The following is a 12,524-nucleotide window of genomic DNA, read 5'->3' as shown; positions in this document are numbered from 1 at the left end:
TTAATAGTTTTTCATATTCACTACATTATAACCTAATAAAAAGTTTTCGTGAAAAAACTATGTTTTTTTAATATTGATAATCTTTTTATAAACATTATTTACGCCCCAAGTTTATCTTGTAGATAAATTTATTGAAGGGGAAATGAAATTATTAAAATGTTTCTTAGAAGTTGCAAATTCAAAACAATTATTCCAATTGTTTACTTTTTCTTATGAAACTTTTTTTAAACACTATAATTTCCGTGTTCATATATTTTTAGTTTTTCTAAATATTTTGGGCAATTTTTTAGTACTTCAAAATATTTTAATAATAATGATAAAGTTATATAGCATATGATCTTAAACTGTTAATTATAGTATCTCTGTTGAGCTTAAATCCATTCAGTAAACTTGTTGTAAAATGAAGAGAAAAGCGTTTGAGTATTTTAAAAGAAATTTAAAATAGGTAAAGCTGCATTTACATTTTTTTTCTGGCGTTGAAGATAAATAGCGCCAGACATCTGTCCCACAAAGGAATGCTAATCAGGTGGGAAGCCGGAGCAATGAAATTATCGACCGATTTTGGATCTCTGGGGGTTTTTCGTTTCCGTATTCGTGCTGCCTAAGCTCTAATTGAACTCTTTTACTCTAAACCCTCTTTTTCGTCCCAGCCAAATGGAGCATGTAAATGCAACCCACTGAAATTCACCGCCCACCTCATTCTAGTCCCAGTCAGGCGACCTTGTGGCAGTGGGTGGGGGTGGGGGTGGTGGTTGACGGGCCATCTTGTTTAACTCAAACCGCAATGAGCCATTTGCTGTTACATTAACCCACTATGCACAGCTCATAAATTAGGAGGCATCTCAACACCTGCGAATTGCAGTTGCAGATGCAGCGCCCCCGGGCAGATGGCTTTAATATGCTCGGAATTTCCCACCAATCCCCCCAATAAACACTGATTTTCATTTTGACTGCAGAAAGCGTTAAATAGTTTTGTGGTTTTTGGCTGTTTAGATGAAAAGTTAATACGGTTGTGGCCTTTGTTGCGTCATCTGGCTAAAATTCGCAGGTGAACTCTGCACTGGGAGGCTGAAGAGCACTGAAAAATCTTTTACTAACTATTTATAACATTTTTTGAAACATTTAATATTATAATCTATTTTAGATGGTTTACATTCTATAGAACACTAATTTCTTAATTTCCTATACAATTTTTCCTTCCTCAAAAGTATACAATTTGTGTTTATATTATTCACTTCTACGCAGCGCACTTTAGAAAACTTCAACACAGGTGACGACGACGAAGTTGTTGAAATTTTTATAATATTATCACAATTCCGGGCGGAGCAAGGTCGATGAAATCTAACCTAAGTAAAACTACTCGCATAAATTAGACGCACATAAATAAACACGATCGAGATGAATAAGTTTCAGGAGCTGAGCACATGTGACCTGTGAGGCAATCGAAAGTTGGAGCCATTAAAATGCTATAAAGTTTTTCACACGCCAATCACCGGAACATAAACTCAGCGTATACTTGAATGAACTATATCGCCCAGTCACCTGCAGATCGCCAAGGACAACGCCTGGTTACCACCGAATTTTCTATTTAGTTTTATCTACTTAGTATGCTGTTCATGAGAAAATGTGTATTGAATAGCCATAAAACCATTGCCTACTGTGAGGCGTTCAACAGGGAGTAATACGTTTTTAATAAACCGAAAAGCAGCAGCCGCCATTTGCCTGCCAGCGGAGGAAGTTCTCCACAGGAACCCCCATATCATCGAACTATTCAACACGGCGTGGCAATAACCTAAAATCGAATAGCCATAAATGTGGGGATTTTTAGCCCAAAACGGGCCGTAAAAATTTCGGCCCCCATCCCTATTCACCACCGTGTGTTTAACAACATGTTAACATGTTGACTATTGCAATGAGCCTTTCGTATGCGGGCGTGCCCGTAAATCAGGCAATCGACTGTGAGCCGCAAGCCAAACATTAACCCCGGAAAACCCACAATCTGTTTCCCCGCAGGATTGGGCATGGGACCCTTTGCGGTTTGACAGCCCGTAATATGATTTAACTTGCGGTTAAGAGCACGTTTGCATTTGGTTTGATTACCGAATACGATTTTTGGATTAGTTTGAGCCTTGTGTTTGCTTGTTACAATATTATTTTAAAAATTTGTTTCAAGTTAAAGACCTTTTATTGGAATAAAGTAACTAATATTGGACTTTAATTTAATATTTATTAAATACTGCAATATTTAATTTAGGCAACTTGTTCAACCAATTGAAGAAATTACACTATCGAAAAATATTATATTAATTACCCATTAAATATTTTTTTCTAAATGAACATTTGATTTCAATTAATAAAAATTTTTAAATTCAAATTGGCCTTTTTGGTTAAACAAGAAGATTATATCCTGTGATTAGTATAATTTTATTTAGAGGTATTTATATTTATATTTTTAAATTAACTTATAAAGGACCTATGAGTGATTCTTTGTAAAACGTATCGAGATTTTCGTTATGGTCTCAAAATGATTTCATATTTTTATCACGATGTTATACAATTCTTATGGGATATAGATATATGTTTTACTTATTAGATAGTACACTTTCACATTTTTCAGGTATTATTTTGTATTGTCTGATACACACTTTTATCACTAAGGGTATACTTTTTACCAATAGATAAAGACATCTTCTAATAAATAATACTAACACTTATGCTAGTCCTAGTTCCCAATGCTCAAACTAATTTCGAATATATTAAACCCAAACATTTGTTGAAATAATTCATTGTTCTCGACACATACCCATTGCCATCCTCTATGTGCTTTCTATTATGCTCATTTATCTCTCCACTCGGCCGGTCTGTCTAGTTATTATGCTGTTATTTATATTTCAGCGCGAAATTCTCTGTGCCACCGAATGTTGCACAATTTTCCTGATTTTTTCGTACATTTTGTTTGTTTTTTTGTCATCAAACATGTTGCGTGTCTTGCCGCCGTGTGCAATTTAAGCGATGACTGGGGTTAAGGGGGTGCCGAAAACTTTTGCCACGTAAATGATTTGTTTTGTCAATTATTTTGTTAGCCAACATGCAACAACGGCGGGGTCTCAGCTGATAACATCAAAACAAAGGATCCCCAACCCCAGAGGAATAACTTTGGGGGGCTGCGATTTAATTGAGAGGCGTGGCCGGACAAATTGCATCAAGATAAACAAACAAATCGAAACCGAAATCGGCCAGAGAAGAAAGGAAACGGAGTTGATGGGCCGCGGATTGAAAGTCTGATGTAGTCTAATTTTCCGCAGATTTTATTAAGTGCCGGGGATCGCTGCGGATCAGATTGTCTGCGGCATCTGTTTAGACAATTGCGTCCACTTGCATAAATATTTATCGCACTGGCAGCCAGCTGATTATTTATCGCCTGACGCAAGATTAAAAAATAATGAAAACACATGTGCACTCGACTCGACTCTCTTGAATTTCAAATTAAAATTAAACACATTTGGCTTCCAAGCGGCTAAACAAATAATAGAAAATCAGAGTTTTATGGGGGGTAGGAGTACAGGAACCGAAACCCCAAAAAATCCGTAGCTGTACTGGCAATTGAGTGATGGATGGATTGGCATTGGCCCCACCACCACCACCAACATTCGGAATTTCTTTTTTTATGCCTTGTCTTAATTAACATGCGCGACATTCTGTTATTTTTTTGTGACATATTTTTAGGGTCTGACGTTAGAGTACTCTATATTAGGGGTGTGAGGAAATTACCTTAGAGCAACTGGAACTTGAACACTTGAAAAATTCGCAACACTCACAACAGCACTGTAATATCTTTTTTATTTTTGTTAATTCATTTGCTAATGATGCGCCTGGCCAGAAAAAGACATTTCCCAATTCATTGCACTAAATTTGTGGCACTAATTGCACTTAGCCGCGATCGCGATAACTCAAAATAACACACGCGGCACTCGAGATTCCAAATATTAAGAAAAATATTCAAAAACACACAGATATTTCTCTTGAATTCCTTTTGGCGGAGTGAAAAGCGTGTATCTGACCGTTTCAGCGTACGGGCCGTTGCCAACTGAATCGGTGGATGGGAATCGAATCGGAAAATAAAGCCAGCCCCGAATCGCTGGCCAAAGGCTCGTGTATCTTTCGGGTTTTCCGCTCGTCTTGGTTCGTGTATCTGTCGGATTTCGCTTCGTGCGGAAAAGCCGGCAAAACAAAATGTAAATAACAGTGGGGAGGGGTGGGATGTATATCAAAGGATGGGGGGGGGGTCCTGGGAAACCGGCTTTTGGTCTCAGTGTTGAGCTTTGCAGATTTTACGCCTTACGAACAAACGTCAGACGAATGGATGCCCCCTGCCCCCAAAAACACCACCCACAACCTCACCCCCTATGTTTGCTTTGTGGCATTTCGGGGTTGTTAGAGAGTGTGTCTGTGTGTGAGCGAACGTTTGTTTGTAGATACTTCGGCTTGGCCTGCAATTGGCGGGAAAATTTGTGGATGCTATTCGCAGTGAGCCTTTGAAGCCATCAAAGCTTAGGATGTTTATGATAAGCACAGTTTTGCTTTAGAATGTAGACTAACATACGTAGTTAACCTTTAATTAACTTGAGCTTCTGGAAATATTTAGATTAACTAAACTTCTATATATGTAAACCTATTTCATATAGCTTTTGTAATAATTTGTATGTACTTAATAGGCACATACTTATTAAAATTTCTTTTTTCTTTTTTCTATACTCAGAAAAACAATAAATGTGGACTTACCTATCTTGAAATAGTTCATAAAATGAATCAACAATTTGATATACTTACATTGTAATTTAATTTACTTTAATTTTTAAATCTAATCTATAAGAGAAAATGTAAAATTTGTTCTATAAGCATAAAAAAACAATGTAAATATCTAACGATGTAGAAAATAAACTCTATTCAAATAGACAAAATAAAACAAAATGAAATGATATTAAACCTGAAGAGCTGAATGCCTATAGCTGCTATAGATCATGCCCATTGTTAGCATTTTTTTTTAGAATTATTTGTTAGCATTATAAATATAATAAATAAATTTGTAAGAAATGGGAAGCTTCGAAAAATGATACATATATACTACGATTACCTACCAAAAATATTTGTTACATTTTGGTTTCATTAAATTATAGGATATGGACAAATTTATTTGTATTTGTATATTGTTTCAAAATTGTCCTAGATTAAAGAATTTATTTTGGTTTGGTGGTTATTTTTACATGCTTATATTTATATTAATACTTCAAATACACATTTTCCTTTATTTCTACATTTTATTTACCTTCTATCACAAATACACAAAAAAGGAACCCTAAAATTACTTAAGAAAACCTTTATCAATATCAACATTTTTTCAGACTCTCAAAGTTTTATTTTAATTGTATTATAAATCATCTCAATAATTTGTTGTATTTTTTCCATGTAATATTAAATCTTTTCTTGTTTAACTCACATTCCACCTTGTCAACATGTTGCAATCGCAATTCTCATACAAGTTGCCAACACACATCGCTCATGCGCCCTGTTGTCCCATTCTTGGTTGTTTTTCTTTGCCTCCCCCTCCGCATCGCCGGCACCACCACCCCCTTGGTCGCCCCTCGCCCAGCGCCTTCCAGTCACCAACACCATTGCCTATCCCAACCAACACGAGCGACTGCCTAACGCTGCCAAAGTGACAACCTTTCAGTTTTATCGCTTCTACATAGCCATGGCTTGTATGTATGTCGCCGAGTGTGTGCCAATGTTGGCGGCAGTGTGTGTGTATGTGTTTAAATAATGTAACAGTAAATTAGCGTGTTTGACACACTGTGGGCGTGGCCAAACGGTGCGTGCGTTGAACAATCTCAATCAAGTTAATATTTGTAATTGCGGATAAGTAGAAAATGAAAGGAGCTCTGCTGACTTTATTACCCAGGAGAAAGCTTACTTTTTCAGACAACATTTTTTAATTAAATTAAAATATTTTATAAGAAATATAAAAAAGTTAAATAAATCTGCTAAAATCATTATGTATCTGATTATATATGATATATTATAAAAACCATTTGAACATTTTAAAAATGTATTAATTTTTATGTTTTTTCCTAATAAAACATTTTAAAAAATGGTATTTAGGTTTTTTATAAGAACCATAAAATAGTTAAATAAATATGGTAAAAAATTTTGTATTAAACAAACATAAAATAAAATCCATTAAAATAAAAAAAAATTCCTAATAAAACTTATTATAAAATGGTACTGTTTTATCATACCGTTTTAAACGACTAAAGCTTTCTGCTGAAATATGTATACTTTAAAAAACAGCTAAAATATAATTATATGCTCCAGTTTCTATAAACAATAATATGCACAGAAGCAGCGTTTTTTAATTATTCTTATTATATTATTTTGACACAATTAAACATAAAATATTTTTCATCTCATTAAATAATAAACCGAACTATGTGACTCAATTACGAGTGATTATATGCTCATCCGTTTGATTGAATCTAATTATATATGCATTTTTCCTCTGTTCATAAAATCGAGAGGAAATTATTTTTATATGGCCGTCCCTGGCCAATTACAAGTTGCAACAACAATGAGCATCCGCCGCTGTTTTTCATTCAAAATATACTCAAACCAAAAGAAATCTTGAACATTGGGAAAATCCAAAATTAAATTGGGGAACAACAAAGGCCAATATAAGCGTTATAAATCGACTAATCTTTACCCCATACTGCGATATTTGATTAATCAACTTTTTGAAGATTATTGCTGTTCTAAAAATCACATTTTTTAGTGTACCCAAAAATAATGTAAACATAAATAAAATAACATAGACCAAAATCAACTAAAAAACACAGAGCAAGTAAACAAGCAGACAAAGCGAATTGTTCACTATAAGAATAATTAGAAGACAAGGGGGTACGGAACCAGGGGCCAAGAAATACAAAACATGCTTTCGACTGATTCTCCCCCTTCAATTATATCCATTTCGTAGAACACCCCATGCGAAAGACGTAAATAAGATCGTCTTCCTCTCATTTTTGGGGGAAATCTTGGGATTTTGAGATCTTGAGAGTCGCCAGCAGGCGCCACCAAAAGGGCACTCGATGAGATGACGCGATCGCAGAGTTCGCCTCACCTACAAGTGATCACAGACTTTTCGCACCTGTACAAATCAGTTGTTGTTGTTGGTCTTATTGTAGTGTCTGCTGGCCAAAAACGTATTTTTGGTTCATTGCCAAACGGGCGAACAGCAAAAAAGAGACTAACTATGCCAAAATAGAGGCAAACTGTGTATATTGCAATACTGAATAAGTTAAGAATAAATTATAAACTATTTTAAAACCTTTCTGAATCAATAATATATAGTTATGGGCATTCAAGATTTTTTTAAAGCGATATTCTAAAATAGGCAGAGAATGGCTAAATTCCATATCTAAATATGTTATTCTTTATCAATTCCCAAGGAACGTCAAAATTTTTAAAATTATTATAATTATTTAAATTAAATTTAACTTTTCTTATTTTTAAGATGATTTTTATTAGATTACGAAGCACACTATTTTAAGTTCCATGTGTTTATTGCGTTTATGCGTTCGGCCAATAATTTTTATGTATATTCCCTGAATTTATTTAGTTGTCTGGATTTTATTTATTATGTCTACGTTGGTCTAATTGTTGATTTTTTTTGATCTGGCCCGCTGCTCTTAATTACATTAAACTTCCTAAGGCAATAAAATTAAAAATAAGAAAAAATCATACTATTACTAAAGTGCAGACTGATGTAACAGCTTTAATAACATAATGTTGGTTCTCTTATTGAAGTAGTTTTCCAATGTATATCACTTTTTGGGCGGAACAATTTACCGCCCTTTTATGACAAATTGGCATAAACCTATATACAAAAAATTAAAAAAAAATTGATTTAATCACTTACTGAAACCCAGTTTTCCCAATTAAGGTCAATGTACTTCCCCCTCATACCGAAAAACCTTTGAACCTTTCCCAGTACAATCCATTCGAGCACGTACAATAAATCTGTCTTTTATCTTCCTCAATTAATACGTTCGAAACAAAGCCTCGGCCAATTCGCCGCATTCTGGCCCAAAGGGATTTCGTGGGCCGTGACTTCTCGGCCGACCCGTGGGCCAGGAATTCTCACCGGGATTTCGAAAGTGCGGTGTGTTTGTACTGCTACCTCGGCTACCTTTCATACTTCATATGGCCTCAAGAGAATTCGGCTGTAAATTGGCCAACTGTAATTTATGTCGTGCGCTGAAATATGCGAAACATTTTTAAGACTTAATTGTTATGGCTGTAAATTATACTTGGCGGTGATATATGGGCTTTTCAATGGCGCTATAATCATATATTTTGAATGACTAAGTGCATATTAAATCTTGTCTAATATGCTTGTGCACTGATTTTTTATTGGTTTCTAATTGCCCACATAACATTGAAAAATGCTTGTTTATAAGATAAATTTAGAAGAGTTCTTCAGTTCTATAATGTATTAAATTTGTTGGCTTTTGAGATTGAATTTTTTCTTGATCGATCTAAGATTTATGTATGATTAAAAATGATGGATTCACGAAAATTTTTGCTTTTTGTAAAATTTTGTTTAAGTTCCTAAATGTAATTTGATATTTAGGAATTTAAACTTTAAAAGAGTTTTTACAAAATTGTTAAAATATAGGTACCTTTGCCCTTCATTGTTAATAATATTGTAAACATTTAGCACAGGTAAATGTTTTTGAATCACATTAATTCCATGTTTTTCTTTCCTAGTCTAGTTATATAGTGTACTAAATCTGTTGGCTTATGAGATAGTAGAAAAATTCAGCGGCTTAAGAAATATACTTTAAAATATTTAATAAAAAGTACTTTTTTATAAATAAAATGTTTTTAAATTTTAAATACCAAATGTTAAACTTATAAAGTAGTCAATAAGACCTTGGGCCTTCATTATAATTAGTACTTTCTACATTAGGTACAGGTTCACGTTTTTTACACAAAATTTTATTCACATTAATGCCATGTTATTTTTTCCACGTCTAATGTATTAATCCCCGCCATCCATCCATCTCAGCTGGCTCGGCAATAACCGCATTTGGCCTAAATGGATTCCCGTTTGCCTTGATGAATGCATTTTCCTGACGGCACGAAAGCCAAGGAAATATCACTTACGAAAGTCATTCGAAATAATTGCATAATGAATAGGCAGGACAATGAGAGGGGTCAGCGGGTTTCGTTTCCGGCTCCTGTTTCCGTTCCGGTTTTAGTTTTACTTCCAGCTACCCTAAATGTTCCCGCTGGCGAGCTGCGTGTGGTTATTCAGTCCGATTAATCTACGCAGGACGAGTGCAAGTGTTTTGCTGAGGCGGAGGACACGAGCCAGCGAGCAGTCCTTGATGATGATAATGTTAATTTGCACATAAGTTGCACGTGTAGCGAAAACGGGAGCTGGTCTCGGGATCAAGGGTCTCTCTTCGCAATTAATTTACTTTGGCAGGACATGCGACTGCCTGCTGGTCGGAACCCCGGGGAGTGTCCTTGCCTCCTGGCCGGCTCATTACGGTTTCCCGGAGCACATTGTCATATGGAAAGTCTTGGCCGGATGACAATGTGAAAGCCGCATTTAATTGGCATTGGGAATTCGCTGGAGTTGGTAAAAGAATGGAATGGAATGGAAGTGGGAATGACAAGCCAGCAAATGACAATGACTCCGGTTTTGACTTCGACGACCACGACTCCAGCTCCTGCACTTATACGGGTATTCCTGCAGTGCTCCTCGCAGTTGGAGACTTTTGATTGGCATGTCCTAAATACAGACAGTGCGTGTCACAACCTTAATGCCTGAGAAAACTGTGTATCTATGTGCACTGAGAGGAACTGAAGTTTTAGAAAATATTATCCACTTCATTAAACAAATAAGTATTTATTTCATATTATAATGTTATCTTAAAATATACATTTTGATACTGAAAATGTAATTTCACATTACAAAATTCCATTTTGGTATTACTTTCGGTTTTATCTCCCTTTTCCCTATAGCTATAGCTAAATTAAATAATATCATCTTTGTTTGTGAAAAATGTGTAATTTTTTGAAATGAAAACTTTTTAAATCGTGTGAGTAATAAAATTGATTTAATAAAAATAACAAAAGCAGAAAAACTACTTTGATCTCTACATTTATTATTGAAATTATTGTTTATAATAAACATATATCCGCCCAAAATTAGCTTGATGTGTAAGTGAACACTTTTGTGTTGAGTCAACGCAAACGGAAATGCAAATCACGAGTCTTATTAAAAGTTTATTTTTGATCATTAAGAGAATAATGCAAACAGCATAATTCACGATATATACATATAGGCAGCTCGAATATTTGGTCAGGTGCTCGAGGGGAAGGGGGTCAAAAATAATATAATTTGCATTTCATTTAGCCGACAAATTTTCGAAGTAAATTCTGCGGCTGGGGGAATGCGGATTGTTCTGTGGGATCCGGCGGAAATGACGGCTATAAAAGACAACTGCCGTATGCGGGATACGTGTAGCTAAACAACCGTAAAATATATGCAAACCCCAGACATTTTCTGCCACCCCTCACGCACGCACAGTAAAGACAATTAGTGTAAGGCAAGCGCTCCCACTTCGTGACTTTTGGCGCTTCATCCTGGAAATGTTCGACTTCCCCCTCCTGAAACCTCTTTTAAAAAATACCACCCTACCTTTCCTCTTGGCTTTCCTTTTCACACATGAGCATTTCATTATTTGCACAATGCGAGCTGAACGAATGAAATAAGGTGCGGCTGAGGCCATAAAGCGAAATTAAATAAAAAAATACTTACATAAAAAGGCGGAAGAACAATCCAAAGGAGGGAAAACTCCCAAGGATACGCCACTCTTTGACTGGAGATTTAATTTTCGTTAAAAATGTTTCTCAAATGCGGTGCGTAATTTGCCATCTTTGGGTTCCTCATTCTGAGACCTAATTAAATGCAGAGCTTTAAAAATGCGATTACGGAATTGTGGGTTCGCTTTGGCTGAATGTATAGTACATTCATAAGAACAATTGGATTTTCTTCGGCATGAGTGTGTACATTTTGGGGAGTGAACAAACAGAAAACTCAACTCAAATAGAAAACTCAATTAAACCGTTTACATTGATGAAATAAAAGTTAATTGCTTGAGAATATTTACTTAAAATAAAAACAAAGAGTGTGTGAATATCAAATACAGTTTTACAGCTTTACATCCTATGCATTTTTACCTGGTACAATTATGCATACAAAAAATAAAAACAAATATAATATCAAACTCATTTTTTTATTTTTAGCAAACTTAGGAAAAATACCAAACAATATAAAAATATATTAAGATTACACGAAGTTTTTCATGTTCAAATTGAATTGTTCCAGGAATAAAGCTGATGAAAAAGCGTGCCAATTACAATTATCCAAGGATCATATATTATCGGAACCCTGACTATCCCAACACACCATTGCCACCTCATACAAATGGTACCTACCAGAAAAAACTGCGTCAAGTATTAATGAATTCCGAAGCCCACTTCCTCTTAAAGAGAAATTCCCCTATTCGAATTAGTGGAATTAATTTTTGATGATATTGAAATTAGTTGCAGGCAGGGCCACAAATTTCAGGACTTCCACGTGTGGAGGGGGGTGTTATTGTATTATTTGATCCGCAGGGGGTTGGTAAATTATATGTGGGACCCGAACTACAAAACACTTTTAGCTGTCCCGCATTCCTCGGTGGCGTGTGGGTGCATAAATTTAGTTTGACATCCTGGGGTTTGACTTTCGGCCCGTCGCCTTTCATTGTGCTCTTTTGGACCACTTGATTCTGGCATGTACGTAATCCCAGCCATCGGAACCCCCACTCTCCAGTAACGACGTCTTCCACCTTCATTATTAATGGCTCTTCGACATGTGTGTCAGGTTCGCCAAGTTTTGTTGAAAAGCAATTTTTATTTACTTTTATTTCGTGCCTGCTGAAAAAGCAACTGTTACTGTTGTTGATATTCGATTTGTGCTTATAAATTTGGGGGCTGCTATGTGTCATGTTATTATTTATTGTGTGCTGCAAATTAAATGCCAAAATGCCGTTGAATATTTAATGCAGGACTGCTTAAAGTTTGCCGCCCCCACACGTGAGATTGGCGTTGAAGTTGCTGAGTTTTGCTACATTTCCTACATTGTCCTTGTCCTTGGGGCCATCACCCAACAGCCCCCCGCCCATCCGTCGACCAGGACATGATAGCACTCTGGTCTACAGGAAAAATAAGGACTTTGCAGGAGCAAGGGAGAGCGCAAGTGTTTGCATGTCAGCGAGTAATAAGCACAAGGGCCATAATAGTTTTGCCAGTTATTTTACTTTTCTCTCTCCCCAGAAGCATTTGCGCCCGAAATTCCGCCACGATTACGCGGCCCTGACTTGGAAGCCTCCAAGAGCCAACTGCTCCCACTA

General features: G+C 35.9%; 1 protein-coding gene across 2 annotated transcripts in view; it reads right to left on the bottom strand.

The window, feature by feature from the left end:
- Positions 1–4,092, bottom strand: part of LOC108005762 (probable basic-leucine zipper transcription factor Q) — a 35,127-nt gene extending 31,035 nt beyond the window's left edge. For both annotated transcript variants that reach the window (XM_036815131.3, XM_036815132.3), the window contains exon 1: positions 3,772–4,092. The gene's annotated coding sequence lies outside the window, so the exon portion shown is untranslated. The remainder of the gene's footprint in view (positions 1–3,771) is intronic.
- Positions 4,093–12,524: the final 8,432 nt, after the last annotated feature.

Source organism: Drosophila suzukii, chromosome 3 (genome assembly GCF_043229965.1).
Source record: "Drosophila suzukii chromosome 3, CBGP_Dsuzu_IsoJpt1.0, whole genome shotgun sequence".
Classification (NCBI taxonomy): domain Eukaryota; kingdom Metazoa; phylum Arthropoda; class Insecta; order Diptera; family Drosophilidae; genus Drosophila; species Drosophila suzukii.
This window is presented reverse-complemented; position numbering and strand designations above follow the sequence as displayed.